The sequence below is a fragment of the Gadus chalcogrammus genome, chromosome 17 (assembly GCF_026213295.1).
Source record: "Gadus chalcogrammus isolate NIFS_2021 chromosome 17, NIFS_Gcha_1.0, whole genome shotgun sequence".
Taxonomy (NCBI): Eukaryota; Metazoa; Chordata; class Actinopteri; order Gadiformes; family Gadidae; genus Gadus; species Gadus chalcogrammus.
This window is the reverse complement of record NC_079428.1, coordinates 16,748,989-16,776,722: the sequence shown is the minus strand read 5'-3', so window position 1 is coordinate 16,776,722 and position 27,734 is coordinate 16,748,989. Positions and strand designations below refer to the sequence as shown.

Below are 27,734 nucleotides of genomic sequence, written 5' to 3'. Positions count from 1 at the left end.
TAAGGTAAAAAACATTTCTCTACAGCAAGCATTGCTTATGGCTTTGATTCTATGTAGCTGGTACAGGTACTTTTAATGGAAAATTGAAATCCGTTTTTGACGGGCAAATATTTGTTACATAATGAAGCCTGGATAGCTCAGCCGGTAGAGTATCAGACTTTTAATCTGAGGGTCCAGAGTTCAAGTCCCTGTTCAGGTGGTATTTCAAATGTGAATGCTTCAATGATACTATTATTTCAGCAAAGGTCAATGTTTACTGGAATACTCTGTGGTAATTTTGATTCTTTACAGAGATTTACAAAATTTGAAGCCTTGTAACCCTGCAAATAGCACGTTTAACAAGTTATTTGTATTTGTTGCGATTAACTTATTGAAACTGTCTAAGGGGCAGAATGATGCCTCATTTTGTTCAACCTCTCAGCTGAGGCGGCTGGGGCAAAGAACCGTATGTTCCCCAAAAAACTCTACTTCAATTCTTATTAACAGTCAAAGAAATAGAAATTCTTTGAAAATCGCAAGATATTGGAGAATGCAGGCATCGATCCCGCTACCTCTCACATGCTAAGCGAGCGCTCTACCATTTGAGCTAATTCCCCTATCTGAAAGAAATTGCATAAGGTAAAAATAATTTCTCTACAGCAAGCATTGCTTATGGCTTTGATTCTATGTAGCTGGTACAGGTACTTTTAATGGAAAATTGAAATCCGTTTTTGACGGGCAAATATTTGTTACATAATGAAGCCTGGATAGCTCAGCCGGTAGAGCATCAGACTTTTAATCTGAGGGTCCAGAGTTCAAGTCCCTGTTCAGGTGGTATTTCAAATGTGAATGCTTCAATGATACTATTATTTCAGCAAAGGTCAATGTTTACTGGAATACTCTGTGGTAATTTTGATTCTTTACAGAGATTTACAAAATTTGAAGCCTTGTAACCCTGCAAATAGCACGTTTAACAAGTTATTTGTATTTGTTGCGATTAACTTATTGAAACTGTCTAAAGGGCAGAATGATGCCTCATTTTGTTCAACCTCTCAGCTGAGGCGGCTGGGGCAAAGAACCGTATGTTCCCCAAAAAACTCTACTTCAATTCTTATTAACAGTCAAAGAAATAGAAATTCTTTGAAAATCGCAAGACATTGGAGAATGCAGGCATCGATCCCGCTACCTCTCACATGCTAAGCGAGCGCTCTACCATTTGAGCTAATTCCCCGATCTGCAAGATTTCGCATAAGGTAAAAAACATTTCTCGACAGCAAGCATAGCTTATGGCTTTGATTCTATGTAGCTGGTACAGGTACTTTAAAAGGAAAATTTAAATCTCTTTTTGATGTGCAAATATATATATTCTGAGATTTAAAAACAGAATTCTTGCAAACTGCACATTGAACAATCTACAAAAATGTATTCCAATAAAGTAACTGACACTAACTAATATAGTGAATAATGCATTCCATTGGGCTTAACCTCCCAGCTGCACAGGTTATTAGCAAAGAACCAAATGTTCTCCAACACACTGTAGGCCATTTCTTAATCACTGTCCATAACTGGAAAATTCTTTGAAAATCGCAAGACATTGGAGAATGCAGGCATCGATCCCGCTACCTCTCACATGCTAAGCGAGCGCTCTACCATTTGAGCTAATTCCCCTATCTGCAAGAAATTGCATAAGGTAAAAAGCATTTCTTTACAGCAAGCATTGCTTATGGCTTTGATTCTATGTAGCTGGTACAGGTACTTTTAATGGAAAATTGAAATCCGTTTTTAATGGGCAAATATTTGTTACATAATGAAGCCTGGATAGCTCAGCCGGTAGAGCATCAGACTTTTAATCTGAGGGTCCAGGGTTCAAGTCCCTGTGCAGGCCTCATTTCAAAAGTGAATGCTTCAATGATACATTTATTTCAGCAAAAGTCAATGATTACTGGAATACTCTGTGGTAATTTTGATTCTTTACAGAGATTTACAAAATTTGAAGCCTTGTAACCCTGCAAATAGCACGTTTAACAAGTTATTTGTATTTGTTGCGATTAACTTATTGAAACTGTCTAAAGGGCAGAATGATGCCTCATATTGTTCAACCTCTCAGCTGAGGCGGCTGGGGCAAAGAACCGTATGTTCCCCAAAAAACTCTACTCCAATTCTTATTAACAGTCATAGAAATAGAAATTCTTTGAAAATCGCAAGACATTGGAGAATGCAGGCATCGATCCCGCTACCTCTCACATGCTAAGCGAGCGCTCTACCATTTGAGCTAATTCCCCGATCTGCAAGAATTCGCATAAGGTAAAAAACATTTCTCGACAGCAAGCATAGCTTATGGCTTTGATTCTATGTAGCTGGTACAGGTACTTTAAATGGAAAATTTAAATCTCTTTTTGATGTGCAAATATATATATTCTGAGATTTAAAAACAGAATTCTTGCAAACTGCACATTGAACAATCTACAAAAATGTATTCCAATAAAGTAACTGACACTAACTAATATAGTGAATAATGCATTCCATTGGGCTTAACCTCCCAGCTGCACAGGTTATTAGCAAAGAACCAAATGTTCTCCAACACACTGTAGGCCATTTCTTAATCACTGTCCATAACTGGAAAATTCTTTGAAAATCGCAAGACATTGGGGAATGCAGGCATCGATCCCGCTACTTCTCTCATGCTAAGCGAGCGCTCTACCATTTGAGCTAATTCCCCTATCTGCAAAAAATTGCATAAGGTAAAAACCATTTCTCTACAGCAAGCATTGCTTATGGCTTTGATTCTATGTAGCTGGTACAGGTACTTTTAATGGAAAATTGAAATCCGTTTTTGATGGGCAAATATTTGTTACATGATGAAGCCTGGATAGCTCAGCCGGTAGAGCATCAGACTTTTAATCTGAGGGTCCAGGGTTCAAGTCCCTGTTCAGGCGGTATTTCAAAAGTGAATGCTTCAATGATACAATTATTTCAGCAAAAGTCAATGATTACTGGAATACTCTGTGGTAATTTTGATTCTTTACAGAGATTTACAAAATTTGAAGCCTTGTAACCCTGCAAATAGCACGTTTAACAAGTTATTTGTATTTGTTGCGATTAACTTATTGAAACTGTCTAAAGGGCAGAATGATGCCTCATTTTGTTCAACCTCTCAGCTGAGGCGGCTGGGGCAAAGAACCGTATGTTCCCCAAAAAACTCTACTTCAATTCTTATTAACAGTCAAAGAAATAGAAATTCTTTGAAAATCGCAAGACATTGGAGAATGCAGGCATCGATCCCGCTACCTCTCACTTGCGCTTGCTATGTTCTGCCTTTTCCGCCAAAATCAGCCCAAAGTAAGCCCAAAGTAAGCCCAAAATGAGCCAATCACGTTCTTCCTTTTGGAAAGTAAGCCCAAAGTAAGCCCAAAATGAGCCAATCACGTTTCTTACTTTGGGCTTACTTTGAACCAATCACGTCGTTTCGGGGTGGTTTCGGGGATTTCAACGGCAACCAAATCTGCGTGCTGTCGACGTTGAGGGGATTAAAATTTCATCGGACAACATTTCTGCTGCATCAATTGCTGTCTACATTGCGGATTGCGGTAAGTTGTTGTTCATTACCGTTCCTTATAGGACAATAAATAATCTATCTAGGTGTTGTTCGGTAGCAGGTGCTATTTTTCAATAGCACCTACATTGCGGATTGCGGTAAATTGTTGTTCATTACCGTTCCTTATAGGACAATAAATAATCTATCTATGTGTTTTTCGGTAGCAGGTGTTATTGAAAAATAGCACCTGCTACATTGCGGATTGCGGTAAATTGTTGTTCATTACCGTTCCTTATCGGACAATAAATAATCTATCTAGGTGTTGTTCGGTACATGTCGGTGCATGTCCTCCAATGTTCCTTATAGTACATTGCGGATTGCGGTAAATTGTTGTTCATTACCATTCCTTATAGGAACGGTTCAATAAATAATCTATCTAGGTGTTGTTCGGTAGCTACATTGCGGATTGCGGTAAATTGTTGTTCATTACCGTTCCTTATAGGACAATAAATAATCTATTACATTGCCGATAGCTTGGGTAAGTTGTTGTTCATTACCGTTCCTTAAAGGAAAATAAAGAATCTATCTGGGTGTTTAGCACCTGCTAATTAATGAATAATAACAATGAGCAAACAGTGATATATATGTATAACACAATGTAAACAATATAAACAAGCGTACACACACACATGATGTACGCCCTGTCCTTCGTGCCAGCCAGCTTCGTGCTCTTCCTGATCGAGGAGCGGGTCAGCAAGGCCAAGCACCTGCAGTTCGTGAGCGGGGTCAAGCCCATCCTCTACTGGCTGGCCAACTACACCTGGGACATGGTTAGTAACCGGGGGTTAGAAAGGTTAACACGGCCTGGAACATACGGCCCCATTCTTATACATTTTTAAGTATCTTTTACTTTAACTAACTTTACTAGTAAAAGGGCTTTAATTTTTTAATTGTTATTTCTTATTTTCTTTCAGAAAATGTATGCTTACCCAGACTTTCGGCGCCAATCGGCACAGTCGACCAGGCTTTTCATGGCGCCTTCGGAGCAGGCAAAGGGCGTGGGAAAAGGGCCTGGTGGACTCGCTAAACCCAAAGAGGAGGTTATGACAGAGGCCCGCGATTTCATCGCCAGCAATGGAGGGGACCCCAACGATTTCTTTCTGACACTGGCGCACTGTCAGCTTCAGTTTGGCATGTACCAGGGCCAGAGATTCAGGTGGTTGATGGAGAACAACCTTGGCTATGCTCTGTATTTATTGCAGAGCATTTCCAAAGAGAGTGCTCAGGCAAACTCTATGTCTGAGAATAAACAGCTGCTCCTGCAGTATGCCTCTCAGATCAGAGAGGTGAAAGAGGAATTGGAAAAGTTCCAGAGGAAGATGGGGATGCAGGCTAAAGCCCGTGACACTGGAGACGAGGGCTGGTTGATGGTGGAGTTTGGTGATTTTCAGGGCCAATCCATGAAGGACGTTTATGAGGACAAAACATCGAAGGCCCAGAAACTCATCAACTACCTGGTTCAAGCAGATGCCCGACCCAACACCAACATGGCCCTTTTCAGAGCTTATGTCTTGAAAAGACGTGCGTCTGCCTCCAGCACCTCTGCACCTCCACCTGCAGCCTCCACATCATCTGCACCTCCACCTGCAGCCTCCACTTCCTCTGAAGCCTCCACATCGCCTGCTCCACCACCTGCAGCTTCTGGAACTGGTGCATGGAAAAAAACAAATGTGAAAGCGCTGCTGGCGAGTGGCAAACATTTATCTCCCTCCACGGTGGCAAGAAAGCTGATGGCACCAGTTAAGTCCTGTGAGTAGGAGTGTGAATTTTGAATTTTCCCTACAGCAGTTCTACATGTATAGCTTTACCATTTTACCTGACTATACAGACTTGTTCACTTTTAACCAGCTCCAGCTCCGAATATGCCTGCAAACCCCAGGACCAAACTGCAGCTTTTTGATGCTTTTGAGGATAATGATGATGATCAGGAGCTGATATCTGCTGTATCCCAATTCGAAGCACAGCTAAATACAGGTGTGGCATGTGACGCAAATACAAATATTGTGAGAATGTTTTGTGTTATTTAATCGAAAATGTCTACATTTAAGATGTATACCTAATATTGTTTTGCTGCCTGTTTGCTTAATTTCCCCTTTATTAGCTCTTCCAACGACTGTGCGTGTCGAGTCCTGTGCTGATCCCCTTCCAGCAGCCATACCAGATCTTGATGATCAGCAACCACCAGCTGATCTTCCCGGTCCCTGGAAGCATCAGCTTCCCCGTTTCCAGCAGGAATGGATTCGGCGGGCTTTATTCCAAGCAAACCCACAAACCGGCAAGCGAGAGCTGGTGCCCAATGTAAAACTTTGGTGGTATCCTCCTCAGCCCCTACTCATACACACCCAGCCTCCCGCCTCACCTGACCACTTCTTCGGCCGGCCGCTGTTCTTGTGGATGCCACGCAAAATGTTTAAGTTTCCCCTCGTCTGCGTTCGTCCAGCCTGTGGCAAGCACAAGCTCACAGCAGCAGGACTCTATCAGACAGTTCGCCAGGTGTTGGACATCGACGGGTGGTATGACCTTGCCACAGAGTACCTAGAATGCAAAGGCTGCTCCAAGAAGTATCCTGCTTGGTCCGAGGACATCTTGGGACAGCTGGACATGGGCCATCGCAGCCAGTTTCCAGCTTTGCTGACCTACAGGTAATTCATAATAATGAATGTCAACTATTAGGTGCTTCTATTTGTGTTGTTTGTGTTGCTGTCTACATTACACTCTTCTTTCCTTAGATACTCGTGTGACATCCGGGTGCTGCGGATGATGAGGGAGAGGACCATGGGCAACAGCTCGACACAGCTGTACAAGAAGCTGCAGGAGCAACACAGCGAGAAATGGCTGCAACGTGTCCTGCAGTATTTGACGGCTTGTGAGCCTTTCACAAGGCTTTCTCTGGTGCACCCCCCTGCCTTCGCTAAGCCTCCTGAGCTCCCTGACCTTCCCAAGCCTAAGTGGCTGTTGGCCGTCTATGCCAGGGATGTTCTTGGCAGGCTTCATTTGGTGAAGGCCAAAATCACTTCCATCTTTGGCTCTGTGCTAAAGATGGACTCCACCAAGAAAGTCACCAAGAAGCTGTCTGGTGCTGCTGCAGGTACAGCTGCTTGGTGCACAAATGTGGGGAACGAGCACGGTCAGGTTCTTGTCTCCGTTATGACTGCCGGCGAGGGACAAGCACTTGACGCCATGGCAGATGGCCTAATGAAGCGGTACAGGGAGGCAGGCGAGCCACAACCAAAAATTCTGTACGTGGACAGAGACTGCTGCAGTCAGCATGGTCCTTGCCGGACGAAGGCCATGTTTGCTGAGTGGGACGGGCTTCAAGTGCGCCTTGACATTTGGCATTTCATGCGCCGGTTTGCCGCAGGTGTCACGACAGAAGCACACCCCCTCTATGGCATTTTCATGGCACGCCTGTCCACATGCCTTTTTGAGTGGGATCCGGAGGACGTTGCTGCTCTTCGCCGTGCCAAGGAGGGTGAGCTGACGGCACAGAGGATTGGCCACATCTCGGAGGAGGCGGTGACCACTCGCATTAGGCGGAGGGAGTTGGCACGGCACTGCAGGAGGAGGACCAGAGGGGTGGAGGAGACCACCAGACTGATAGGGTCATTGATCGGTCTGTTCGACAGCGACAGTGGGAAGGACACTCTAGGCGTTCCTCTGCTGGACCACGAACGTATCCAGCACATATGGCAGGAGCAGGAGAAACACGTGGCCTGCATCCAAGACCCAGAGGACTTCCAGCTCTACACAAAGACGGGCACCCTAAACAAAGGCGGTGTGGAGCTGTGCTGCTACAGATGTGCCCGTGGCTCTACCTCGCTTGAGTCCTTCCACCTCCACTTGAACAGGTTTATTCCAGGTATGGCATACTAGTTTCTGTTTTATAGTAGTATTACAGTCCTTTTCTACCCTAGTTTAAGAACCCTTTTTCTCAGTATGTCTGATTGTATTGACAATTCTTTTTTAACATAATTCTCTGTTACAGATTATTCATCGCATTTAAAATGCTTCTTTGTTTATATATCCTTCAGGAACCAGTGCCAGTGATGCGCATTTCCAGGCGTATCTGCTTGAAGGGCTGATGCGCTGGAATGATGACCGGTTGGAGGACGCCGTGAAAGGTTCACCTTCCGTCCGCTCTTACGGCAGCACCCTGAGAGAGGCAGTGGACCAGCTCAGCCGACAGGTGCTAGGGACATGCTTGGATGAGCGCTATCGCACTCCTGGAGCGTACACAGGCAAGAAATGATTCCTCATTCAACAGGGGAGAGAGAAACTTAATTAATTTGTTCTTAAATAAGACTATTCATTAATCAAATTAACCTTTTAATGTAATAGATATGATATCCATGAGGCCAGTGGTATCAACATCGGTGGATTATCCATCACCAATCCCACGATCATGAGTGCTCTATCTCTTAAAAATATTATTTTTTCTGTTTTGTTTTTGCAGGTGAATTGCTCGGAATGGAGTACTTGTACAGCCAGACCGGCAAAGCACTGACGCCAGTGCTCCAGAACCCAGTGGAGGAGGCCAGACTGGTGGAGGAGATCAACGATGATGACCTTCAAGATGAGGGATTTGAAGAAGAGACAACAGAGGACATCACAGTTCCTGTGCTCCACGAGGATGACCCCTCCCGTCAACTGCCCTCATCGCTGATGGAGATTCCTCAGGCCTCTCCACCTCAGGCCCCTGCATCACCTGATGATCTGCCTTCCAGGTCATGTGATGGAGGACAACATCCTGCCGCTGACCCTTCAGTACTGTCCGATGAGGCTCAGGTAAGACACTTTAATGGCTATTTAAAATTAAACTCAATTACATTTTATTTCCCATTTACTATTACTACTAATCAATCCATTTATTAGGGAGCAGTCATTGGACCGCATGGGGTCGCTGGGTGGGACAAAGTCCAGGACCTCGCCGCTTACCTGGTGGGTCTCCGTGAGGCCTCTTACCTCACTCCACTGCAGGTGACCCAGGTCATCCAGCTGTGGACAGCTCTCCCTGACTGCGACAAGCAGCGGGTCAACTACCAGCCTCGTTATCAGGAGCGACTGACACATGGCCGTTTTAAGGCTCCCAAGCGGTCTGGAGTCACGCCGGGTGTGGAGAGCGTTAAGCGCTGCTTAATAGGACATCCTGGGGGGCCAGCTCAGTGGCCTGCCACCAGCCGCTTGGTTGAGGCCATGTGTAAAACACTGTGCACTTTGCACAAGACGACCACCAAGAAGGCAGGAGTTACCACCCCCAGATGGTCAAAGATTCTCCGCGACTACCACCACATCCGGGATCTAGTGCTCAACAGTTCTAGGGTTATGCAGGGCACACAGATCCAGCTCTTTGAGATTAATCAGCGGACACTCGTTCAATGGTACGTCAGGCACATTATTTAATTCAATTACATTTTATTTATAAGCGCAATTCATTCACAAGGCGGACTCAATGTGCTTCACAAGAGGTATACAGTTACAGTAAATTAAATCAATTGAAGAGTGCAAGTAAACCATTATATGTATGACATCTTCACCACATACACACTTAAACTCATACATGCGCACCCACTCACACAACCACACATGGACACATGCACACACACAGTTCAACAGAATGCTGTTTAATAAATTATTTACCTTAAAGGGACTGAATAGTTCTCTAATGCATACATATCTAACGCATGATCTTCTCTCAGGTTTCAACGGCATCAGAAGAACCAGGAGATGAGTGTCCTTTCTCAGGGAGTGGCTTCCACCAACCTGATTCCTGTGGCACCTGACCAGCTTCCACCACCGAAGGAACAACTGCAGCTCCTTCCTCCGACATCAGGCCCACAGCATGAATTTGTCCTCCCTCCAAATCTGGAGGGGCAAGCTCCTGATCTGCGGCCAGGCCGACGCCCGGCTGCCACCAGAGAGCGCCCCATCGCACCTGCCCCCACTGCACCAGACTTCGCAAGGCTCATGTCAGCTCCTAGGATGTTGCCTGCTTGTGCCTCAACATCCAGTGCAGGCCCAGCTCCACTTGTTCCTGCTCCAGCTGCTCCTGTGTCCCGGTTCACAAAGAGGAACAGGCAACGTCGGGCCCTTGAGGAGGAGAGTGGAGTGGGGAAAAGGAAATACATGAGAGGGGTCACCTACAACACCTGTAGCCAATGTGGGCAGCCCAAAACCAAGGACTTTGGGCACAGTCGTCATGGAAGTGCCACCTTCTGCTCACGTGCCTCAAATGGCAAATCCCTGAACGATTGGTTGGCAGAACAAAGAGCAGCAAAATAAACGTAACTTTGAATCTGTGGGCCCTGGGCAGGGAGTTGTTTATATTGTGTATAGTGTAAAGTTTCCTGTATGCATACAGTTTTTTCTTAAGTATGTGTGCATTTTTAATACTTGTTTACTTGTTGATCATGTTACACACACATAGGTTACATATATGTGTGTGTTCATGTGTGGGTTGGTGTGTTCTCAATACTTGTTCATTTACATCTTGTGTTCCAATACAATACTTGTTCATTTTACATCTTGTGTTGTTCATATACAATACTTGTTCATTTTACATCTTGTGTTGTTCCAATACAATACTTGTTCATTTTACATCTTGTGTTGTTCCAATACAATACTTGTTCATTTTACATCTTGTGTTGTTCCAATACAATACTTGTTCATTTTACATCTTGTGTTGTTCATATACAATACTTGTTCATTTTACATCTTGTGTTGTTTCCAATACAATACTTGTTCATTTTACATCTTGTGTTGTTCATATACAATACTTGTTCATTTTACATCTTGTGTTGTTCCAATACAATACTTGTTCATTTTACATCTTGTGTTGTTCCAATACAATACTTGTTCATTTTACATCTTGTGTTGTTCCAATACAATACTTGTCATTTTACATCTTGTGTTGTTCATATACAATCCTTGTTCATTTTACATCTTGTGTTGTTCCAATACATACTTGTTCATTTTACATCTTGTGTTGTTCATATACAATACTTGTTCATTTTACATCTTGTGTTGTTCCAATACAATACTTGTTCATTTTACATCTTGTGTTGTTCCAATACAATACTTGTTCATTTTACATCTTGTGTTGTTCCAATACAATACTTGTTCATTTTACATCTTGTGTTGTTCCAATACAATACTTGTTCATTTTACATCTTGTGTTGTTCATATACAATACTTGTTCATTTTACATCTTGTGTTGTTCCAATACAATACTTGTCATTTACATCTTGTGTTGTTCATATACAATACTTGTTCATTTTACATCTTGTGTTGTTCCAATACAATACTTGTTCATTTTACATCTTGTGTTCCTATACATTAAATCTGATCATACTAACATTCAAGACTCTGGGCATCATTAAAAAAAGACTCCAATACTGTCTCAAAGTCTTTGAAGTCACATTTTATTGTTAACAGAAGCAGAAATAAACATAAGTCATTGGGGGTATTGATTAATTGTATTACCATTGTATTAATAATAATAATAATAATAATAAATGAAATTTATATAGCGCTTAATATGGTACTCTAACCCTGCGTTCACACCAAAAGATGCATTTGCTGCCCGAACGCGTTGACGCAGTTTTGCGGCGCGTCAAATCAAGTTTTGCGGCGCGTCAAAGTTTTGCGGCGCGTCAAAAGTTGAAATATTTCAACTCGAGCAGCATTTGACGCGCCGCAAAATACGTGAACGCGCCATTCGCCCGTGCCCGGCATGTGGGAGGGGAGTGAATTCCAAAGGGTGGGGGCAGGGTATTGACGTACAGATCGCTGGTTGCGCAAATCGCTGTATCGAATCCCACTCACGACAGGTGACATTGTAGAACATAATTGGAAACGTCAAATAACGCGCAGGGGATATCGCCTGAATATTTCTGCACGGCAAAATTTATGTTTTTGCCTCGTTCTATATTTTCCCGTATTTATTTCCTGTGTTTTTCTCTTGCGTGTGGGGCTCAAAGATCGGCTCCCTTGCTACATCAGTCTAACGCTCTCCCAACTGAGCTATTTCGGCACATTAATAACAAAACAAATCACATTCAAGAAGAATAACTTCAAAAGCAGTGAGTAAATTGAAATTCAACACATATTAGAAGATCAATCCACAGGTTTAAAAACGACCAAACAGGTTAGCCTGATGATCAGCTGCCGAAACCAGGGATCGAACGAGGGACATTTAGATCTTCAGACCAACGCTCTCCCATATGAGCTATTTCGGCACATTAATAACCACTAATCACATTCAAGAAGAATAACTTAAAAAGCAGTGAGTAAATTGAAATTCAGCACATGTTAGAAGATCAACCCACAGGTTTAAAAATGACTAATGAGGTTAGCCTGATGATCAGCTGCCGAAACAGGGACATTTTGATCTTCAGTCTAACGCTCTCCCAACTGAGCTATTTCGGCACATAAATTACCACACAAATCACATTCAACAAGAATAACTTAAAAAGCAGTGAGTAAATTGAACTTTAACACATGTTAGAAGATCAAATGAGGATACACTGATGATCAGCTGCCGAAACCAGGGATCGAATCAGGGACGTTTAGATCTTCAGTCTAACGCTCTCCCAAATGAGCTATTTCTGCACAGTAATAACCATACAAATACATTCAAGAAGAATAACTTCGAAAGCAGTGAGTAAATTGAAATTCAACACATGTTAGAAGATCAATCCACAGGTTTAAAAATGACCAAATAGGTTAGCCTGATGATCAGCTGCCGAAAACAGGGATCGAATCAGGGACATTTAGATCTTCAGTCCAACGCTCTCCCATCTGAGCTATTCCGCACATATATTACCACACAAAGCACATGTCAAAAAGAATAACTTAAAAAGCAGTGAGTAAATTGAACTTTAACACATGTTAGAAGATCAACCCACAGGTTTAAATGACTAATGAGGTTAGCCTGATGATCAGCTGCCGAAAACAGGGGACATTTTGAATCTTCAGTCTAACGCTCTCCCAACTGAGCTATTTTCGGCACATTTATAACCACACAAATCACATTCAACAAGAATAACTTAAAAAGCAGTGAGTAAATTGAACTTTAACACATGTTAGTAAGATCAACCAACAGGTTTTAAAATTGACCAAACAGGTTAGCCTGACGATCAGCTGCCGAAACTAGGGATTGAACCAGGGACATTTAGATCTTCAGTCAAAAGCTCTCCCAACTGAGCTATTGCGGCACAATAACTGTCAAGTTGTACGGTTTTGTTTTGGTTTTTTGGTGAGTTTTTCAGTTTTGTTGGTTGGTTTTAAGCACTGGTGTTTTTTCCCCAACTCGAAAAGGATGTTACAACTGAAGGAGTTCTGAAGGCACTGGGTTTCACTCAAGGACTGGACAGACAACAGTTGTTTCCGTTTTTGGTCTTTCCTCTTTTTTTTCTTTTTATTTAGAATATAGAGCACAAGTCCAAAGGTTTGCAACGGTTAGCCTTAGGCTTAGCCCTTAGGTAACAAAACCTTAAAGATAACCGAATGAAGAATTAACTAGAGCATATGCGTCGATAACGGGGGGGGACGGGGGGGAATGTCCCCCCCCATTATTTGAAATACAAATTTTGTCCCCACCAGTTTTAAAAATGTGCAAACCAATTGCGACTGAAAAAATCCCCACATACTCAACCGAAATCGTCGAGTCTAAAACCATGCGATAGGCGCGCTCGAAGACATCATTTATTAGATAGGCCTACCTAATAAACTGTTGGAACACACAAGACCGGAACCCATAGCAACGCCGGTAAACAAACCCCGACTCCCGAGAAGCCCAATCACTATGAGCTCCCCGCGCTACGGCCATCCGGAGGCACACAGAGCTTTTGGCCGTGATATTATATATACAATCATATTATATTATATACTATTATATATAGAGCTCCGAGAGTCGCAAACGGCAACAATCACTTTCTCCTCCATGCTGCAGTACACCCCGGACTGCACTGCGCTGAGTTTGACGGTTGAACGCTGATTGGCTGTTACGTTACACATGTCACTCAGTGGCCACGCTGTTGAACGCTGATTGGCTGTCATCTCGCGAAATCCGTGTCAAAGTTGAAATTTGTCGCGCCACAAATCCTTGTGAACGCGCTCGCCTGTGCACGGCGAAAGTGTGGCACGACAAATCAAAAAAATTCGCCCGATACGCGTCTATATGTTCACTTTGTATGGGATCTTGTCGTCCCGTTGCGTTTGGTGTGAACGCACTGGAGAAGTTTCAAGACAGACAGCCAAAATTGACATTTTTATTCAGAAAATAGCCGGTCCTTTTGCTTCCTATAAAAAGCATGTTTGTGACACTGGATATCGATATGGATACGTCAGCATGTGGAGGGCCACATAAGGTAAGAAATTGGTTTACGTAAACTTTGCTGCTGTTTCTGTTTGCTCGTGAATCGTGATGACCTGGCCAAAGGTTACCCACAGTCCTAAGCGATTGTGATCTGATTCTGGTTGGTGCTCCAGTTAGTATGCATTGTATATAGATTGCAGCTAGTAGCAGCTACACACGGTGCGATTGCTATGCCAATGTGGTTATAGTTGGTTTTGTCTGATTGAGATATGTGACGACTTGGAGCCTGGTAGGCATATCCTGACATACATATGTTCTCGCATAACCTGTGTGATTATCCTAAACTGAAGGGGATTTTATTTGCGGACAATTTTCTTATGATGTTGTAACGAGTGAAGTCTACATTGGTCCTTCGCAAGTGTTTACTGGTGGTCAGGATTTGGCAGATAGCAGCATAACATATGCTACCAGCAGCCCTTGCTCGTCTTCAAAAGGCTGATGCTCAGTACCTCGTTTCATTTCGTACCCCTTTTACAGTCTGGCATTGTTTGTCTGGTAAACTTTGTTGATGTCAAGATAAGTGTTAAATTGAAAACACTGTTCTTTGTCCTGTGTGTATTAGTATTAGGCCTACATATCCCGAGCCAATACCCTGGTGTTTCCAACGCCGTTTTGCAAAACAAGCCAAAACACAAACTGTGGTTTTCAACTTTTATTGTTCGAATAGGATCTTCATAGGGCTGGCCCGAATGCCATTTTTCAGGCTTCGAATAGGCCTACTCGTTGGTTTTTCCGAGCGAATATTCGAATACTCGTTCCAGAAAAAAGCACCATCAAAAACAACATTAATTATCCTTATATACTCCCTGGAACCGATTTTGACAGTATCTGCATATTTTGTTGAAGATTTAATAGCTTTTGAACGTTAATTAGTAGGCCTAAGTAGGTTGAAGTTCCTTCGTTTTTCCCCGTGAAAGCGAACAGCTGTTGCTCCGTTCCAAATCAGCTGTTCTCTGCCATCTCAGCCCTTACGGGAGCTTTTCAATTTGTGTCGAGATCTGTTTCCCCCGTCGAGATGTGTTTCCCCTAGTCCCAGATAATGACTGTCAGGATGCGTTCCCCCTGTTCTAAATGGTCAAATTGAATGATATCAGCCTGAAAATCACAGCACTTATCTGTTGTGGGGAAATAAGTCAGCAGTATGAATTTGAAAGATGTGTGAGCCTCCTTTCTTATGGAACAGAGGGGGAACAGTATCTGACAGTAATATTCCAAGCTGTCAGGATGCGTTCCCCCTGTTCTAAATGGTCAAATTGAATGATATCAGCCTGAAAATCACAGCACTTATCTCTTGTGGGGAAATAAGTCAGCAGTATGAATTTGAAAGATGTGTGAGCCTCCTTTCCTATGGAACAGAGGGCCTTTTCGGGTAATTTCGGACGGGGGCGGGGACTAGGGGAAACGCATCTCGACGGGGAAACAGATCTCGACACAACACATCCTGGAACGTGCATCTTTTCAGGGAATTTGTACAATAAATCCATAACAAATACCGAATATTGATTGTCTTATGTGTCCATATTATATCCATTATATTGACCGGGTATTCCGCAGACGCTCACGCTCTGCAGCAAGCCAGTCAAAGTTGATTGGCGCGGCGCTGTACAGCGAACGTAAACAAACAACTAAGCTAAGGTTTTGTATTACTTTTCCTCCAGAGATCCCGCTAATGTTGTGTTATAAAGTAAAGGGAAACAAGATATCTATTCTTCCTCCACCTCTCTCGCTTCTCTGCTTGGTGTCGCTGACGCTTATAGTTTGCCTCCCTCGCTCTGGTAAAGTCACGTACGTGGAAAAAAAAAAGAACGAAGCTCCGAATACTGATTTAAGCTTCAAATACTAATTTTCCGAACCAGTATTCGAATATTCAAATAATTTCAACACCTGACAATACACTGTAGAGCATATTGTAATGCAGCGTTGAATGGATGAATAGCTTACATAAGGGTACCCAGCACTTTTCAGACCACACTCAAGCTTATGGTTATTGTCCCCACCACTTCTAAAAACAAACTGACGCCCTTGCACAGAGCAGTAGTTAGTTGTCACTTGAAAATGTGCAAAATGCAATAAATGTGCAAAATGCAAATACATGGATGAAATGTGCAAATATGTTATAATCCTGTGCAAAGTGAGTATACATTAGATTGAACATGAGCAACCCCACTATGAAATATGAAGCGCCCGTGCGCAACTGGAGATGCGTGGTTAAAAGAGTTACAGCTATTTCACTGGGACCACAATTAATAGACTGCAAAGTCTCAGATGCAATGCGCCCAGGCCATTAAGCTTTCGTCCCGTTTTTAACCAACATTAAAACACTACAATGGTGACAATCAGTGCAAACGCCAAGCTCCAAACATGCCGACCGTATACGCCACAAATTCAACCAAACGAGTCAAGCGCTTACCGGCAGCCTCTCCAATTTTCAGCGTTACGTTCCTGCACAGCACTTTTTCCAAACTGAGAGCAAGCACAGTTTAATTTCCGTGTTACTCTCACCAGTGTGTCTCACCAACTAAACGCCAACCAGATAAATAAGCACCTGTGAGCTGAATGCAGCACAACCAAATCAGTAGAACCGCGGACAGCTGACACTCATTAGTTGACTCGCGCTTCTCTTAATCTTAATAAACTCTCATTTACCGCGGCTAACACACCACCTATTTTTCTATTTAATTTTTCTGTTTTTAATTTTTCCCGTGCATTTTCCCTGTGGATTTAAACAAACCGCTGCAGACCTAGTCTGACGCGACACCCACAAACACACACACACACACGCACACACCTGCTTTTTTCCTGTGAATTCAAACCAAAACGCTGCAGACCTATGCCCTATACCACGAAGCTCGCTGAACATACCCAGGCTTTCTTGGGAAAACCTGGCTCGACAGAGCCGCAACTCGCAATCAGAGTTAACAGGTACCACGAAGCTCCCTTTAGATTCAATTAGTTGAACCAGGTTTTCCGCTTTAGGTTCAGTGCGCGGTTCACGTGAAAGGGGCGTTTTTTTGCGTCATTTTTCTCACCTTTACGCTAGATCAATTCAGGTCTATATGCGTTTAAGTGCAACATATTCTGCATATTGTTTGTAAAATAACTATGCCAACTCCAGAATTGTTCGCCCATTATCCACATAGGAATGATGATGATTTTAAAATGCATAAGCAACGTCCATCCTGCCTTATTCTATCATTTAGGGAATTCACTCTACATACACCCTATTAAGAAATGTATGGCATGTTTTCGACTGCTGTGAGGTAGCGGCTCTAGCGTAAATGGATTGGTATAAGACCCGAACGCCAGCGACCGGGGTTCAATTTCGCCCGGTCTATCATCCTGCAATTTACCCCCATAGATGTGGTGCCAGCACGGCCTTGAAAATATGGCTTTCAAGTTCGAAATAAGCACAAAAAATATAATTTCATAAGCTTTAGTGAATAAGTATTTCCATATGCATGAGAATTAGGACTTTTTAAGCTTCACATACATTTGCATTACTTGTGATGTCGAACACCCACGGGCAGAAATTCAAGACTGACGCGCTACCTCCACTCCAGCACACTGTCACAGAGACACCAATGCGCAACATTAATCAATGTCTACATAAGGTCCAAAAGGAACGATCAAATAAACGAACACCCTCTGATGAGATCTGTATCTCTCATGAGAACCCACCATTTCGTTGTTTGCACCCCATGACAATAAAGTTGAAATCTGAATATCGTCAGGACAATGCCAAGGATCGGTTCTGTCCCGTAAACCCCTCTGTCTCCGGAGAGACGCCTGTACGAGAATGTGCGCGGGGCTTACACGGAACACCCACAAATGGTGACGCCATTGTCAGAGGAGGGGCTAGGAAACTGCGCAAGCGATTTAAGTAGCGATCTACGGCTAGGACTAAGCCGAAAAACTGCTCCGACCAGGTTGGTTGCGAGCTAAGTCCCCCATGGTGATACAGCGACGCTTAAAAGAGATCGACTTTCGGTGGTACAAACTAACCAGGCTTGGAGCTCAACCTTACCTCGCTAACCCTCTAAGCGAGCTTCGTGGTACAGGGCCCTAGTCTGACGCGACAATAACAACCACTCAAATCACATTCAACAAGAATAACTTAAAAAGCAGTGGAGTACATTGAACTTAACACATGTTAGAAGATCAACCCAGAGGTTTAACATGACCAATCCTGTTAGCCTGATGATCAGCTGCCGGACAACAGTGATAGAAGCAGGGAAATTTAGAACATCAGTCTACACGCTCTCCAAACTGAGCTATTTCGGGCAACATTAATAACCAAAACAAACTCACATTCAATGAAGAATAACTTAAAAGCAGTGAGGTAAATTGAAATTCAGCACTGTTAGAAGATCAACCAACAGGTTTAAATGACAAAAAGGTTAGGCCTGCTAATATGCTGCCGAAACAGGACAAAGGGGACATTTAGATCTTTCAGTCTAACGCTCTCCCACTGAGCTATTTCGGCACATGAAATTACCACACCAAATCACATTCAACAAGAATAACTTTAAAAGCAGTGCCGTCACTTGAACTTTAAACACATGTTAGACGATCAAAATGGAGGATACACTGATGATTCAGCTGCCGAAACCAGGGATCGAATCAGGGACGTTTAGATCTTCAGTCTAACGCTCTCCCAAATGAGCTATTTCTGCACATTAATAACCATACAAATCACATTCAAGAAGAATAACTTCGAAAGCAGTGAGTAAATTGAAATTCAACACATGTTAGAAGATCAATCCACAGGTTTAAAAATGACCAAATAGGTTAGCCTGATGATCAGCTGCCGAAAACTGGGATCGAATCAGGGACATTTAGATCTTCAGTCCAACGCTCTCCCATCTGAGCTATTCCGGCACATATATTACCACACAAATCACATTCAAAAAGAATAACTTAAAAAGCAGTGAGTAAATTGAACTTTAACACATGTTAGAAGATCAACCCACAGGTTTAAAAATGACTAATGAGGTTAGCCTGATGATCAGCTGCCGAAACAGGGACATTTTGATCTTCAGTCTAACGCTCTCCCAACTGAGCTATTTCGGCACATTTATAACCACACAAATCACATTCAACAAGAATAACTTAAAAAGCAGTGAGTAAATTGAACTTTAACACATGTTAGAAGATCAACCAACAGGTTTAAAATTGACCAAACAGGTTAGCCTGACGATCAGCTGCCGAAACTAGGGATCGAACCAGGGACATTTAGATCTTCAGTCAAAAGCTCTCCCAACTGAGCTATTGCGGCACATTAATAACCACTCAAATCACATTCAACAAGAATAACTTAAAAAGCAGTGAGTAAATTGAACTTTAACACATGTTAGAAGATCAACCCAGAGGTTTAAAATTGACCAATCATGTTAGCCTGATGATCAGCTGCCGAAACCAGTGATAGAAGCAGGGACATTTAGAACATCAGTCTAACGCTCTCCCAACTGAGCTATTTCGGCACATTAATAACAAAACAAATCACATTCAAGAAGAATAACTTCAAAAGCAGTGAGTAAATTGAAATTCAACACATATTAGAAGATCAATCCACAGGTTTAAAAATGACCAAACAGGTTAGCCTGATAATCAGCTGCCGAAACCAGGGATCTAACCAGGGTCATTTATTTCTTCAGACCAACGCTCTCCCAACTGAGCTATTTCGGCACATTAATAATCACGCAAATCACATTCAACAAGAATAACTTAAAAAGCAGTGAGTAAATTGAAATTCAACACATGTCAGAAGATTAATCCACAGGTTTAAAAATGACTAATGAGGATACACTGATGATCAGCTGCCGAAACCAGGGATCGAACCAGGGACATTTAGATCTTCAGTCTAACGCTCTGCCAAATGAGCTATTTCTGCACATTAATAACCATACAAATCACATTCAAGAAGAATAACTTCGAAAGCAGTGAGTAATTTGAAATTCAACACATGTTAGAAGATCAACCAACAGGTTTAAAAATGACCAAACAGGTTACCCTGATAATCAGCTGCCGAAACCAGGGACATTTAGATCTACAGTCTAACGCTCTCCCAACTGAGCTATTTCGGCACATAAATTACCACACAAATCACATTCAACAAGAATAACTTAAAAAGCAGTGAGTAAATTGAACTTTAACACATGTTAGAAGATCAACCCACAGGTTTAAAAATGACTAATGAGGATACACTGATGATCAGCTGCCGAAACCAGGGATCGAATCAGGGACGTTTAGATCTTCAGTCTAACGCTCTCCCAAATGAGCTATTTCTGCACATTAATAACCATACAAATCACATTCAAGAAGAATAACTTCGAAAGCAGTGAGTAAATTGAAATTCAACACATGTTAGAAGATCAATTCACAGGTTTAAAAATGACCAAACAGGTTAGCCTGATGATCAGCTGCCGAAACCAGGGATCGAATCAGGGACATTTAGATCTACAGTCTAACGCCCTCCCATCTGAGCTATTCCGGCACATATATTACCACACAAATCACATTCAAAAAGAATAATTTAAAAAGCAGTGAGTAAATTGAACTTTAACACATGTTAGAAGATCAACCCACAGGTTTAAAAATGACTAATGAGGTTAGCCTGATGATCAGCTGCCGAAACAGGGACATTTTGATCTTCAGTCTAACGCTCTCCCAACTGAGCTATTTCGGCACATTTATAACCACACAAATCACATTCAACAAGAATAACTTAAAAAGCAGTGAGTAAATTGAACTTTAACACATGTTAGAAGATCAACCAACAGGTTTAAAATTGACCAAACAGGTTAGCCTGATGATCAGCTGCCGAAACCAGGGATCGAACCAGGGACATTTATTTCTTCAGACCAACTCTCTCCCAACTGAGCTATTTCGGCACTTTAATAACCACTAATCACATTCAAGAAGAATAACTTAAAAAGCAGTGAGTAAATTGAACTTTAACACGTTAGAAGATCAACCAACAGGTTTAAAAATGACCAAACAGGTCAGCCAGACGATCAGCTGCCGAAACCAGGGATCGAACCAGGGACATTTAGATCTTCAGTCAAACGCTCTCCCAACTGAGCTATTGCAGCACATAAATTACCACACAAATCATATTCAATAAGGATAACTTAAAAAGCAATGAGTAAATTGTACTTTAACACATGTTAGAAGATTAACCCACAGGTTTAAAAATGACCCATGAGGTTAGCCTGATGATTAGCTGCCGAAACCAGGGATCGAACCAGGGACAATTAGAACTTCAGTATAACGCTCTCCCAACTGAGCTATTTCGGCACATCAATAACATCTCAAATCATATTCAACAAGAATAACTTAAAAAGCAGTGAGTAAATTGAAATTTAAAAAATGTTAGAACCATAGAAGATCAACTTAAAAAGCAGTGAGTAAATTGAACTTTAACACATGTTAGAAGATCAACCCAGAGGTTTAAAATCGACCAATCATGTTAGCCTGATGATCAGCTGCCGAAACCAGTGATAGAAGCAGGGACATATAGAACATCAGTCTAACGCTCTCCCAAATGAGCTACTTCGGCACATTAATAACCATACAAATCACATTCAAGAAGAATAACTTCAAAAGCAGTGAGTAAATTGAAATTCAGCACATGTTAGAAGATCAACCAACAGGTTTAAAAATGACCAAACAGATTAGCCTGAAAATTAGTTGCCGAAACCAGGGATCGAACCAGGGACATTTTGATCTTCAGTCTATCGCTCTACCAACTGAGCTATTTCTGCACACTAATAACCATACAAATCACATTAAAGAAGAATAACTTCGAAAGCAGTGAGTAAATTGAAATTCAACACATGTTAGAAGATCAATCCACAGGTTTAAAAATGACCAAACAGGTTAGCCTGATGATCAGCTGCCGCAACCAGGGATCGAACCTGGGACATTTAGATCTTCAGTCTTACGCTCTCCCAAATGAGCTATTTCGGCACATTAATAACCAGCCAAATCACATTGAACAAGAATAACTTAAAAAGCAGTGAGTAAATTGAACTTTAACACATGTCAGAAGATCAACCCACAGGTTTAAAAATGACTAATGAGGTTAGCCTGATGATCAGCTGCCGAAACCAGGGATCGAACCAGGGACATTTTGATCTTCAGTATAACGCTCTCCCAACTGAGCTATTTCGGCACATTCGTAACCATGCAAATCACATTGAACAAGAATAACTTAAAAAGGAGTGAGTAAATTGAACTTTAACACATGTCAGAAGAGGTTTAAAAATGACCGAACAGGTTAGACTCATGAACAGCTACCGAAACCAGGGATCGAACCAGGGAAATTTTGATCATCAGTCTAACGCTCTCCCAACTGAGCTATTTCGGCACATTAATAACCACACAAATCACATTCAACAAGAATAACTTAAAAAACAGTGAGTAAATTTAACTTTAACACATGTTAGAAGATCAACCAACAGGTTTAAAAATGACCAAACAGATTAACCTGATGATCAGCTGCCGAAACCAGGGATCGAACCAGGGACGTTTAGATCTTCACTCTAAAGCTCTCCCAACTGAGATATTTCTGCACATTAATAACCATACAAATCACATTCAAGAAGAATAACTTCGAAAGCAGTGAGTAAATTGAAATTCAACACATGTTAGAAGATCAATCACAGGTTTAAAAATGACCAAACAGGTTAGCCTGATGATCAGCTGCCGAAACGAGGGTTCTAACCAGGGACATTTAGATCTTCAGACTAACGCTCTCCCAACTGAGCTATTTCGGCACATTAATAACCACCCAAATCACATTGAACAAGAATAACTTAAAAAGCAATGAGTAATTGAACTTAAACACATGTTAGAAGATCAACCCACAGGTTTAAAAATGACTAATGAGGTTAGCCTGATGATCAGCTGCCGAAACCGGGGATCGAACCAGGGACATTTTGATCTTCAGTCTAACGCTCTCCCAACTGAGCTATTTCGGCACATTAATAACCACGCAAATCACATTGAACAAGAATAACTTAAAAAGGAGTGAGTAAATTGAACTTCAACACATGTCAGAAGAGGTTTAAAAATGACCAAACAGGTTAGACTGATGATCAGCTGCCGAAACCAGGGATCGAACCAGGGAAATTTTGATCATCAGTCTAACACTCTCCCAACTGAGCTATTTAGGCACATTAGTAACCACATAAATCACATTCAAGAAGAATAACTTAAAAAGCAGTGAGTAAATTGAAATTCAACACATGTTAGAAGATCAACCAACAGGTTTAAAAATGACCAAACAGATTAACCTGATGATCAGCTGCCGAAACCAGGGATCGAACCAGGGACGTTTAGATCTTCACTCTAAAGCTCTCCCAACTGAGATATTTCTGCACATTAATAACCATACAAATCACATTCAAGAAGAATAACTTCGAAAGCAGTGAGTAAATTGAAATTCAACACATGTTAGAAGATCAATCAACAGGTTTAAAAATGACCAAACAGGTTAGCCTGATGATCAGCTGCCGAAACGAGGGTTCTAACCAGGGACATTTAGATCTTCAGACTAACGCTCTCCCAACTGAGCTATTTCGGCACATTAATAACCACCCAAATCACATTGAACAAGAATAACTTAAAAAGCAATGAGTAATTGAACTTAAACACATGTTAGAAGATCAACCCACAGGTTTAAAAATGACTAATGAGGTTAGCCTGATGATCAGCTGCCGAAACCGGGAATCGAACCAGGGACATTTAGATCTTCAGTCTAACGCTCTCCCAACTGAGCTATTTCGGCACTTTAAACACCGTGCAAATCACATTGAACAAGAATATCTTAAAAAGGAGTGAGTAAATTGAACTTTAACACATGTCAGAAGAGGTTTAAAAATGACCAAACAGGTTAGACTGATGATCAGCTGCCGAAACCAGGGATCGAACCAGGGAAATTTTGATCATCAGTCTAACACTCTCCCAACTGAGCTATTTAGGCACATTAGTAACCACATAAATCACATTCAAGAAGAATAACTTAAAAAGCAGTGAGTAAATTGAAATTCAACACATGTTAGAAGATCAATCCACAGGTTTAAAAATGACCAAACAGGTTAGCCTGATGATCAGCTTCCGAAACCAGGGAACGAACCAGGGACATTTAGATCTTCAGTCTAACCCTCTCCCAACTGAGCTATGTCGGCACAATAATAACCAATCAAATCACATTCAAGAAGAATTACTTAAAAAGCAGTGAGTAAATTGAAATTCAACACATGTTAGAAAATCAATCCACAGGTTTAAAAATGACCAAACAGGTTAGCCTGATGAACAGCTGCCGAAACCAGGGATCGAACAAGGGACATTTTGATCTTCAGTCTAACGCTCTCCCAACTGAGCTATTTCGGCACATTAATAACCACGCAAATCACATTGAACAAGAATAACTTAAAAAGGAGTGAGTAAATTGAACTTTAACACATGTCAGAAGAGGTTTAAAAATGACCAAACAGGTTAGACTGATGATCAGCTGCCGAAACCAGGGATCGAACCAGGGAAATTTTGATCATCAGTCTAACACTCTCCCAACTGAGCTATTTAGGCACATTAGTAACCACATAAATCACATTCAAGAAGAATAACTTAAAAAGCAGTGAGTAAATTGAAATTCAACACATGTTAGAAGATCAATCCACAGGTTTAAAAATGACCAAACAGGTTAGCCTGATGATCAGCTGCCGAAACCAGGGATCGAACCAGGGACATTTAGATCTTCAGTCTAACGCTCTCCCAACTGAGCTATTTCTGCACATTAATAACCATACAAATCACATTAAAGAAGAATAACTTCGAAAGCAGTGAGTAAATTGAAATTCAACACATGTTAGAAGATCAATCCACAGGTTTAAAAATGACCAAACAGGTTAGCCTGATGATCAGCTGCCGAAACCAGGGATCGAAGCAGGGACATTTAGATCTTCAGTCTTACGCTCCCCCAAATGAGCTATTTCGGCACATTAATAACCACCCAAATCACATTGAACAAGAATAACTTAAAAAGCAGTGAGTAAATTGAACTTTAACACATGTCAGAAGATCAACCCACAGGTTTAAAAATGACTAATGAGGTTAGCCTGATGATCAGCTGCCGAAAACAGGGATCGAATCAGGGACATTTAGATCTTCAGTCCAACGCTCTCCCATCTGAGCTATTCCGGCACATATATTACCACACAAATCACATTCAAAAAGAATAACTTAAAAAGCAGTGAGTAAATTGAACTTTAACACATGTTAGAAGATCAACCCACAGGTTTAAAAATGACTAATGAGGTTAGCCTGATGATCAGCTGCCGAAACAGGGACATTTTGATCTTCAGTCTAACGCTCTCCCAACTGAGCTATTTCGGCACATTTATAACCACACAAATCACATTCAACAAGAATAACTTAAAAAGCAGTGAGTAAATTGAACTTTAACACATGTTAGAAGATCAACCAACAGGTTTAAAATTGACCAAACAGGTTAGCCTGACGATCAGCTGCCGAAACTAGGGATCGAACCAGGGACATTTAGATCTTCAGTCAAAAGCTCTCCCAACTGAGCTATTGCGGCACATTAATAACCACTAATCACATTCAACAAGAATAACTTAAAAAGCAGTGAGTAAATTGAACTTTAACACATGTTAGAAGATCAACCCAGAGGTTTAAAATTGACCAATCATGTTAGCCTGATGATCAGCTGCCGAAACCAGTGATAGAAGCAGGGACATTTAGAACATCAGTCTAACGCTCTCCCAACTGAGCTATTTCGGCACATTAATAACAAAACAAATCACATTCAAGAAGAATAACTTCAAAAGCAGTGAGTAAATTGAAATTCAACACATATTAGAAGATCAATCCACAGGTTTAAAAATGACCAAACAGGTTAGCCTGATAATCAGCTGCCGAAACCAGGGATCTAACCAGGGTCATTTATTTCTTCAGACCAACGCTCTCCCAACTGAGCTATTTCGGCACATTAATAATCACGCAAATCACATTCAACAAGAATAACTTAAAAAGCAGTGAGTAAATTGAACTTTAACACATGTTAGAAAGATTAATCCACAGGTTTAAAAATGACTAATGAGGATACACTGATGATCAGCTGCCGAAACCAGGGATCGAACCAGGGACATTTAGATCTTCAGTCTAACGCTCTGCCAAATGAGCTATTTCTGCACATTAATAACCATACAAATCACATTCAAGAAGAATAACTTCGAAAGCAGTGAGTAATTTGAAATTCAACACGTTAGAAGATCAACCAACAGGTTTAAAAATGACCAAACACAGGTTACCCTGATAATCAGCTGCCGAAACCAGGGACATTTAGATCTACAGTCTAACGCTCTCCCAACTGAGCTATTTCGGCACATAAATTACCACACAAATCACATTCAACAAGAATAACTTAAAAAGCAGTGAGTAAATTGAACTTTAACACATGTTAGAAGATCAACCCACAGGTTTAAAAATGACTAATGAGGATACACTGATGATCAGCTGCCGAAACCAGGGATCGAATCAGGGACATTTAGATCTTCAGTCTAACGCTCTCCCAAATGAGCTATTTCTGCACATTAATAACCATACAAATCACATTCAAGAAGAATAACTTCGAAAGCAGTGAGTAAATTGAAATTCAACACATGTTAGAAGATCAATTCACAGGTTTAAAAATGACCAAAGGTTAGCCTGATGATCAGCTGCCGAAACCAGGGATCGAATCAGGGACATTTAGATCTACAGTCTAACGCCCTCCCATCTGAGCTATTCCGGCACATATATTACCACACAAATCACATTCAAAAAGAATAATTTAAAAAGCAGTGAGTAAATTGAACTTTAACACATGTTAGAAGATCAACCCACAGGTTTAAAAATGACTAATGAGGTTAGCCTGATGATCAGCTGCCGAAACAGGGACATTTTGATCTTCAGTCTAACGCTCTCCCAACTGAGCTATTTCGGCACATTTATAACCACACAAATCACATTCAACAAGAATAACTTAAAAAGCAGTGAGTAAATTGAACTTTAACACATGTTAGAAGATCAACCAACAGGTTTAAAAATGACCAAACAGGTTAGCCTGATGATCAGCTGCCGAAACCAGGGATCGAACCAGGGACATTTATTTCTTCAGACCAACTCTCTCCCAACTGAGCTATTTCGGCACTTTAATAACCACTAATCACATTCAAGAAGAATAACTTAAAAAGCAGTGAGTAAATTGAACTTTAACACGTTAGAAGATCACCAACAGGTTTAAAAATGACCAAACAGGTCAGCCAGACGATCAGCTGCCGAAACCAGGGATCGAACCAGGGACATTTAGATCTTCAGTCAAACGCTCTCCCAACTGAGCTATTGCAGCACATAAATTACCACACAAATCATATTCAATAAGGATAACTTAAAAGCAATGAGTAAATTGTACTTTAACACATGTTAGAAGATTAACCCACAGGTTTAAAAATGACCCATGAGGTTAGCCTGATGATAGCTGCCGAAACCAGGGATCGAACCAGGGACAATTAGAACTTCAGTATAACGCTCTCCCAACTGAGCTATTTCGGCACATCAATAATAACATCTCAAATCATATTCACAAGAATAACTTAAAAAGCAGTGAGTAAATTGAAATTTAAAAAATGTTAGAACCATAGAAGATCAACTTAAAAGCAGTGAGTAAATTGAACTTTAACACATGTTAGAAGATCAACCCAGAGGTTTAAAATCGACCAA

The 27,734-nt window shown here is 41.5% G+C and overlaps 33 non-coding genes across 33 annotated transcripts; 4 read left to right on the top strand and 29 right to left on the bottom strand.

The window, feature by feature from the left end:
• Positions 1–126: 126 nt before the first annotated feature.
• Positions 127–199, top strand: trnak-uuu (transfer RNA lysine (anticodon UUU)). The gene has a single exon. It is a non-coding gene; the product is annotated as a tRNA-Lys (tRNA).
• A 541-nt stretch (positions 200–740) lies between these two features.
• Positions 741–813, top strand: trnak-uuu (transfer RNA lysine (anticodon UUU)). Its single transcript has one exon. It is a non-coding gene; the product is annotated as a tRNA-Lys (tRNA).
• A 978-nt stretch (positions 814–1,791) lies between these two features.
• Positions 1,792–1,864, top strand: trnak-uuu (transfer RNA lysine (anticodon UUU)). Its single transcript has one exon. It is a non-coding gene; the product is annotated as a tRNA-Lys (tRNA).
• A 978-nt stretch (positions 1,865–2,842) lies between these two features.
• On the top strand, positions 2,843–2,915 carry trnak-uuu (transfer RNA lysine (anticodon UUU)). The gene has a single exon. It is a non-coding gene; the product is annotated as a tRNA-Lys (tRNA).
• Positions 2,916–12,713: 9,798 nt separating this feature from the next.
• Positions 12,714–12,786, bottom strand: trnaf-gaa (transfer RNA phenylalanine (anticodon GAA)). Its single transcript has one exon. It is a non-coding gene; the product is annotated as a tRNA-Phe (tRNA).
• A 5,968-nt stretch (positions 12,787–18,754) lies between these two features.
• trnaf-gaa (transfer RNA phenylalanine (anticodon GAA)) lies at positions 18,755–18,827 on the bottom strand. Its single transcript has one exon. It is a non-coding gene; the product is annotated as a tRNA-Phe (tRNA).
• A 324-nt stretch (positions 18,828–19,151) lies between these two features.
• trnaf-gaa (transfer RNA phenylalanine (anticodon GAA)) lies at positions 19,152–19,224 on the bottom strand. Its single transcript has one exon. It is a non-coding gene; the product is annotated as a tRNA-Phe (tRNA).
• Positions 19,225–19,356: 132 nt separating this feature from the next.
• trnai-gau (transfer RNA isoleucine (anticodon GAU)) lies at positions 19,357–19,429 on the bottom strand. Its single transcript has one exon. It is a non-coding gene; the product is annotated as a tRNA-Ile (tRNA).
• A 132-nt stretch (positions 19,430–19,561) lies between these two features.
• On the bottom strand, positions 19,562–19,634 carry trnaf-gaa (transfer RNA phenylalanine (anticodon GAA)). The gene has a single exon. It is a non-coding gene; the product is annotated as a tRNA-Phe (tRNA).
• A 132-nt stretch (positions 19,635–19,766) lies between these two features.
• trnaf-gaa (transfer RNA phenylalanine (anticodon GAA)) lies at positions 19,767–19,839 on the bottom strand. Its single transcript has one exon. It is a non-coding gene; the product is annotated as a tRNA-Phe (tRNA).
• A 530-nt stretch (positions 19,840–20,369) lies between these two features.
• trnay-gua (transfer RNA tyrosine (anticodon GUA)) lies at positions 20,370–20,442 on the bottom strand. The gene has a single exon. It is a non-coding gene; the product is annotated as a tRNA-Tyr (tRNA).
• Positions 20,443–20,967: 525 nt separating this feature from the next.
• On the bottom strand, positions 20,968–21,040 carry trnaf-gaa (transfer RNA phenylalanine (anticodon GAA)). Its single transcript has one exon. It is a non-coding gene; the product is annotated as a tRNA-Phe (tRNA).
• A 132-nt stretch (positions 21,041–21,172) lies between these two features.
• trnaf-gaa (transfer RNA phenylalanine (anticodon GAA)) lies at positions 21,173–21,245 on the bottom strand. The gene has a single exon. It is a non-coding gene; the product is annotated as a tRNA-Phe (tRNA).
• Positions 21,246–21,639: 394 nt separating this feature from the next.
• On the bottom strand, positions 21,640–21,712 carry trnaf-gaa (transfer RNA phenylalanine (anticodon GAA)). Its single transcript has one exon. It is a non-coding gene; the product is annotated as a tRNA-Phe (tRNA).
• A 132-nt stretch (positions 21,713–21,844) lies between these two features.
• Positions 21,845–21,917, bottom strand: trnaf-gaa (transfer RNA phenylalanine (anticodon GAA)). The gene has a single exon. It is a non-coding gene; the product is annotated as a tRNA-Phe (tRNA).
• Positions 21,918–22,049: 132 nt separating this feature from the next.
• Positions 22,050–22,122, bottom strand: trnaf-gaa (transfer RNA phenylalanine (anticodon GAA)). The gene has a single exon. It is a non-coding gene; the product is annotated as a tRNA-Phe (tRNA).
• A 122-nt stretch (positions 22,123–22,244) lies between these two features.
• Positions 22,245–22,317, bottom strand: trnai-gau (transfer RNA isoleucine (anticodon GAU)). The gene has a single exon. It is a non-coding gene; the product is annotated as a tRNA-Ile (tRNA).
• A 336-nt stretch (positions 22,318–22,653) lies between these two features.
• trnaf-gaa (transfer RNA phenylalanine (anticodon GAA)) lies at positions 22,654–22,726 on the bottom strand. Its single transcript has one exon. It is a non-coding gene; the product is annotated as a tRNA-Phe (tRNA).
• A 131-nt stretch (positions 22,727–22,857) lies between these two features.
• Positions 22,858–22,930, bottom strand: trnaf-gaa (transfer RNA phenylalanine (anticodon GAA)). The gene has a single exon. It is a non-coding gene; the product is annotated as a tRNA-Phe (tRNA).
• Positions 22,931–23,052: 122 nt separating this feature from the next.
• trnai-gau (transfer RNA isoleucine (anticodon GAU)) lies at positions 23,053–23,125 on the bottom strand. Its single transcript has one exon. It is a non-coding gene; the product is annotated as a tRNA-Ile (tRNA).
• Positions 23,126–23,462: 337 nt separating this feature from the next.
• Positions 23,463–23,535, bottom strand: trnaf-gaa (transfer RNA phenylalanine (anticodon GAA)). The gene has a single exon. It is a non-coding gene; the product is annotated as a tRNA-Phe (tRNA).
• A 131-nt stretch (positions 23,536–23,666) lies between these two features.
• trnaf-gaa (transfer RNA phenylalanine (anticodon GAA)) lies at positions 23,667–23,739 on the bottom strand. Its single transcript has one exon. It is a non-coding gene; the product is annotated as a tRNA-Phe (tRNA).
• Positions 23,740–23,861: 122 nt separating this feature from the next.
• On the bottom strand, positions 23,862–23,934 carry trnai-gau (transfer RNA isoleucine (anticodon GAU)). Its single transcript has one exon. It is a non-coding gene; the product is annotated as a tRNA-Ile (tRNA).
• A 337-nt stretch (positions 23,935–24,271) lies between these two features.
• trnaf-gaa (transfer RNA phenylalanine (anticodon GAA)) lies at positions 24,272–24,344 on the bottom strand. Its single transcript has one exon. It is a non-coding gene; the product is annotated as a tRNA-Phe (tRNA).
• A 122-nt stretch (positions 24,345–24,466) lies between these two features.
• trnai-gau (transfer RNA isoleucine (anticodon GAU)) lies at positions 24,467–24,539 on the bottom strand. The gene has a single exon. It is a non-coding gene; the product is annotated as a tRNA-Ile (tRNA).
• Positions 24,540–24,671: 132 nt separating this feature from the next.
• On the bottom strand, positions 24,672–24,744 carry trnaf-gaa (transfer RNA phenylalanine (anticodon GAA)). Its single transcript has one exon. It is a non-coding gene; the product is annotated as a tRNA-Phe (tRNA).
• Positions 24,745–25,478: 734 nt separating this feature from the next.
• trnaf-gaa (transfer RNA phenylalanine (anticodon GAA)) lies at positions 25,479–25,551 on the bottom strand. Its single transcript has one exon. It is a non-coding gene; the product is annotated as a tRNA-Phe (tRNA).
• Positions 25,552–25,681: 130 nt separating this feature from the next.
• Positions 25,682–25,754, bottom strand: trnai-gau (transfer RNA isoleucine (anticodon GAU)). The gene has a single exon. It is a non-coding gene; the product is annotated as a tRNA-Ile (tRNA).
• A 132-nt stretch (positions 25,755–25,886) lies between these two features.
• Positions 25,887–25,959, bottom strand: trnaf-gaa (transfer RNA phenylalanine (anticodon GAA)). The gene has a single exon. It is a non-coding gene; the product is annotated as a tRNA-Phe (tRNA).
• Positions 25,960–26,092: 133 nt separating this feature from the next.
• On the bottom strand, positions 26,093–26,165 carry trnaf-gaa (transfer RNA phenylalanine (anticodon GAA)). Its single transcript has one exon. It is a non-coding gene; the product is annotated as a tRNA-Phe (tRNA).
• A 528-nt stretch (positions 26,166–26,693) lies between these two features.
• trnay-gua (transfer RNA tyrosine (anticodon GUA)) lies at positions 26,694–26,766 on the bottom strand. Its single transcript has one exon. It is a non-coding gene; the product is annotated as a tRNA-Tyr (tRNA).
• Positions 26,767–27,290: 524 nt separating this feature from the next.
• On the bottom strand, positions 27,291–27,363 carry trnaf-gaa (transfer RNA phenylalanine (anticodon GAA)). Its single transcript has one exon. It is a non-coding gene; the product is annotated as a tRNA-Phe (tRNA).
• Positions 27,364–27,493: 130 nt separating this feature from the next.
• On the bottom strand, positions 27,494–27,566 carry trnaf-gaa (transfer RNA phenylalanine (anticodon GAA)). Its single transcript has one exon. It is a non-coding gene; the product is annotated as a tRNA-Phe (tRNA).
• Between the last annotated feature and the right edge of the window lie 168 nt (positions 27,567–27,734).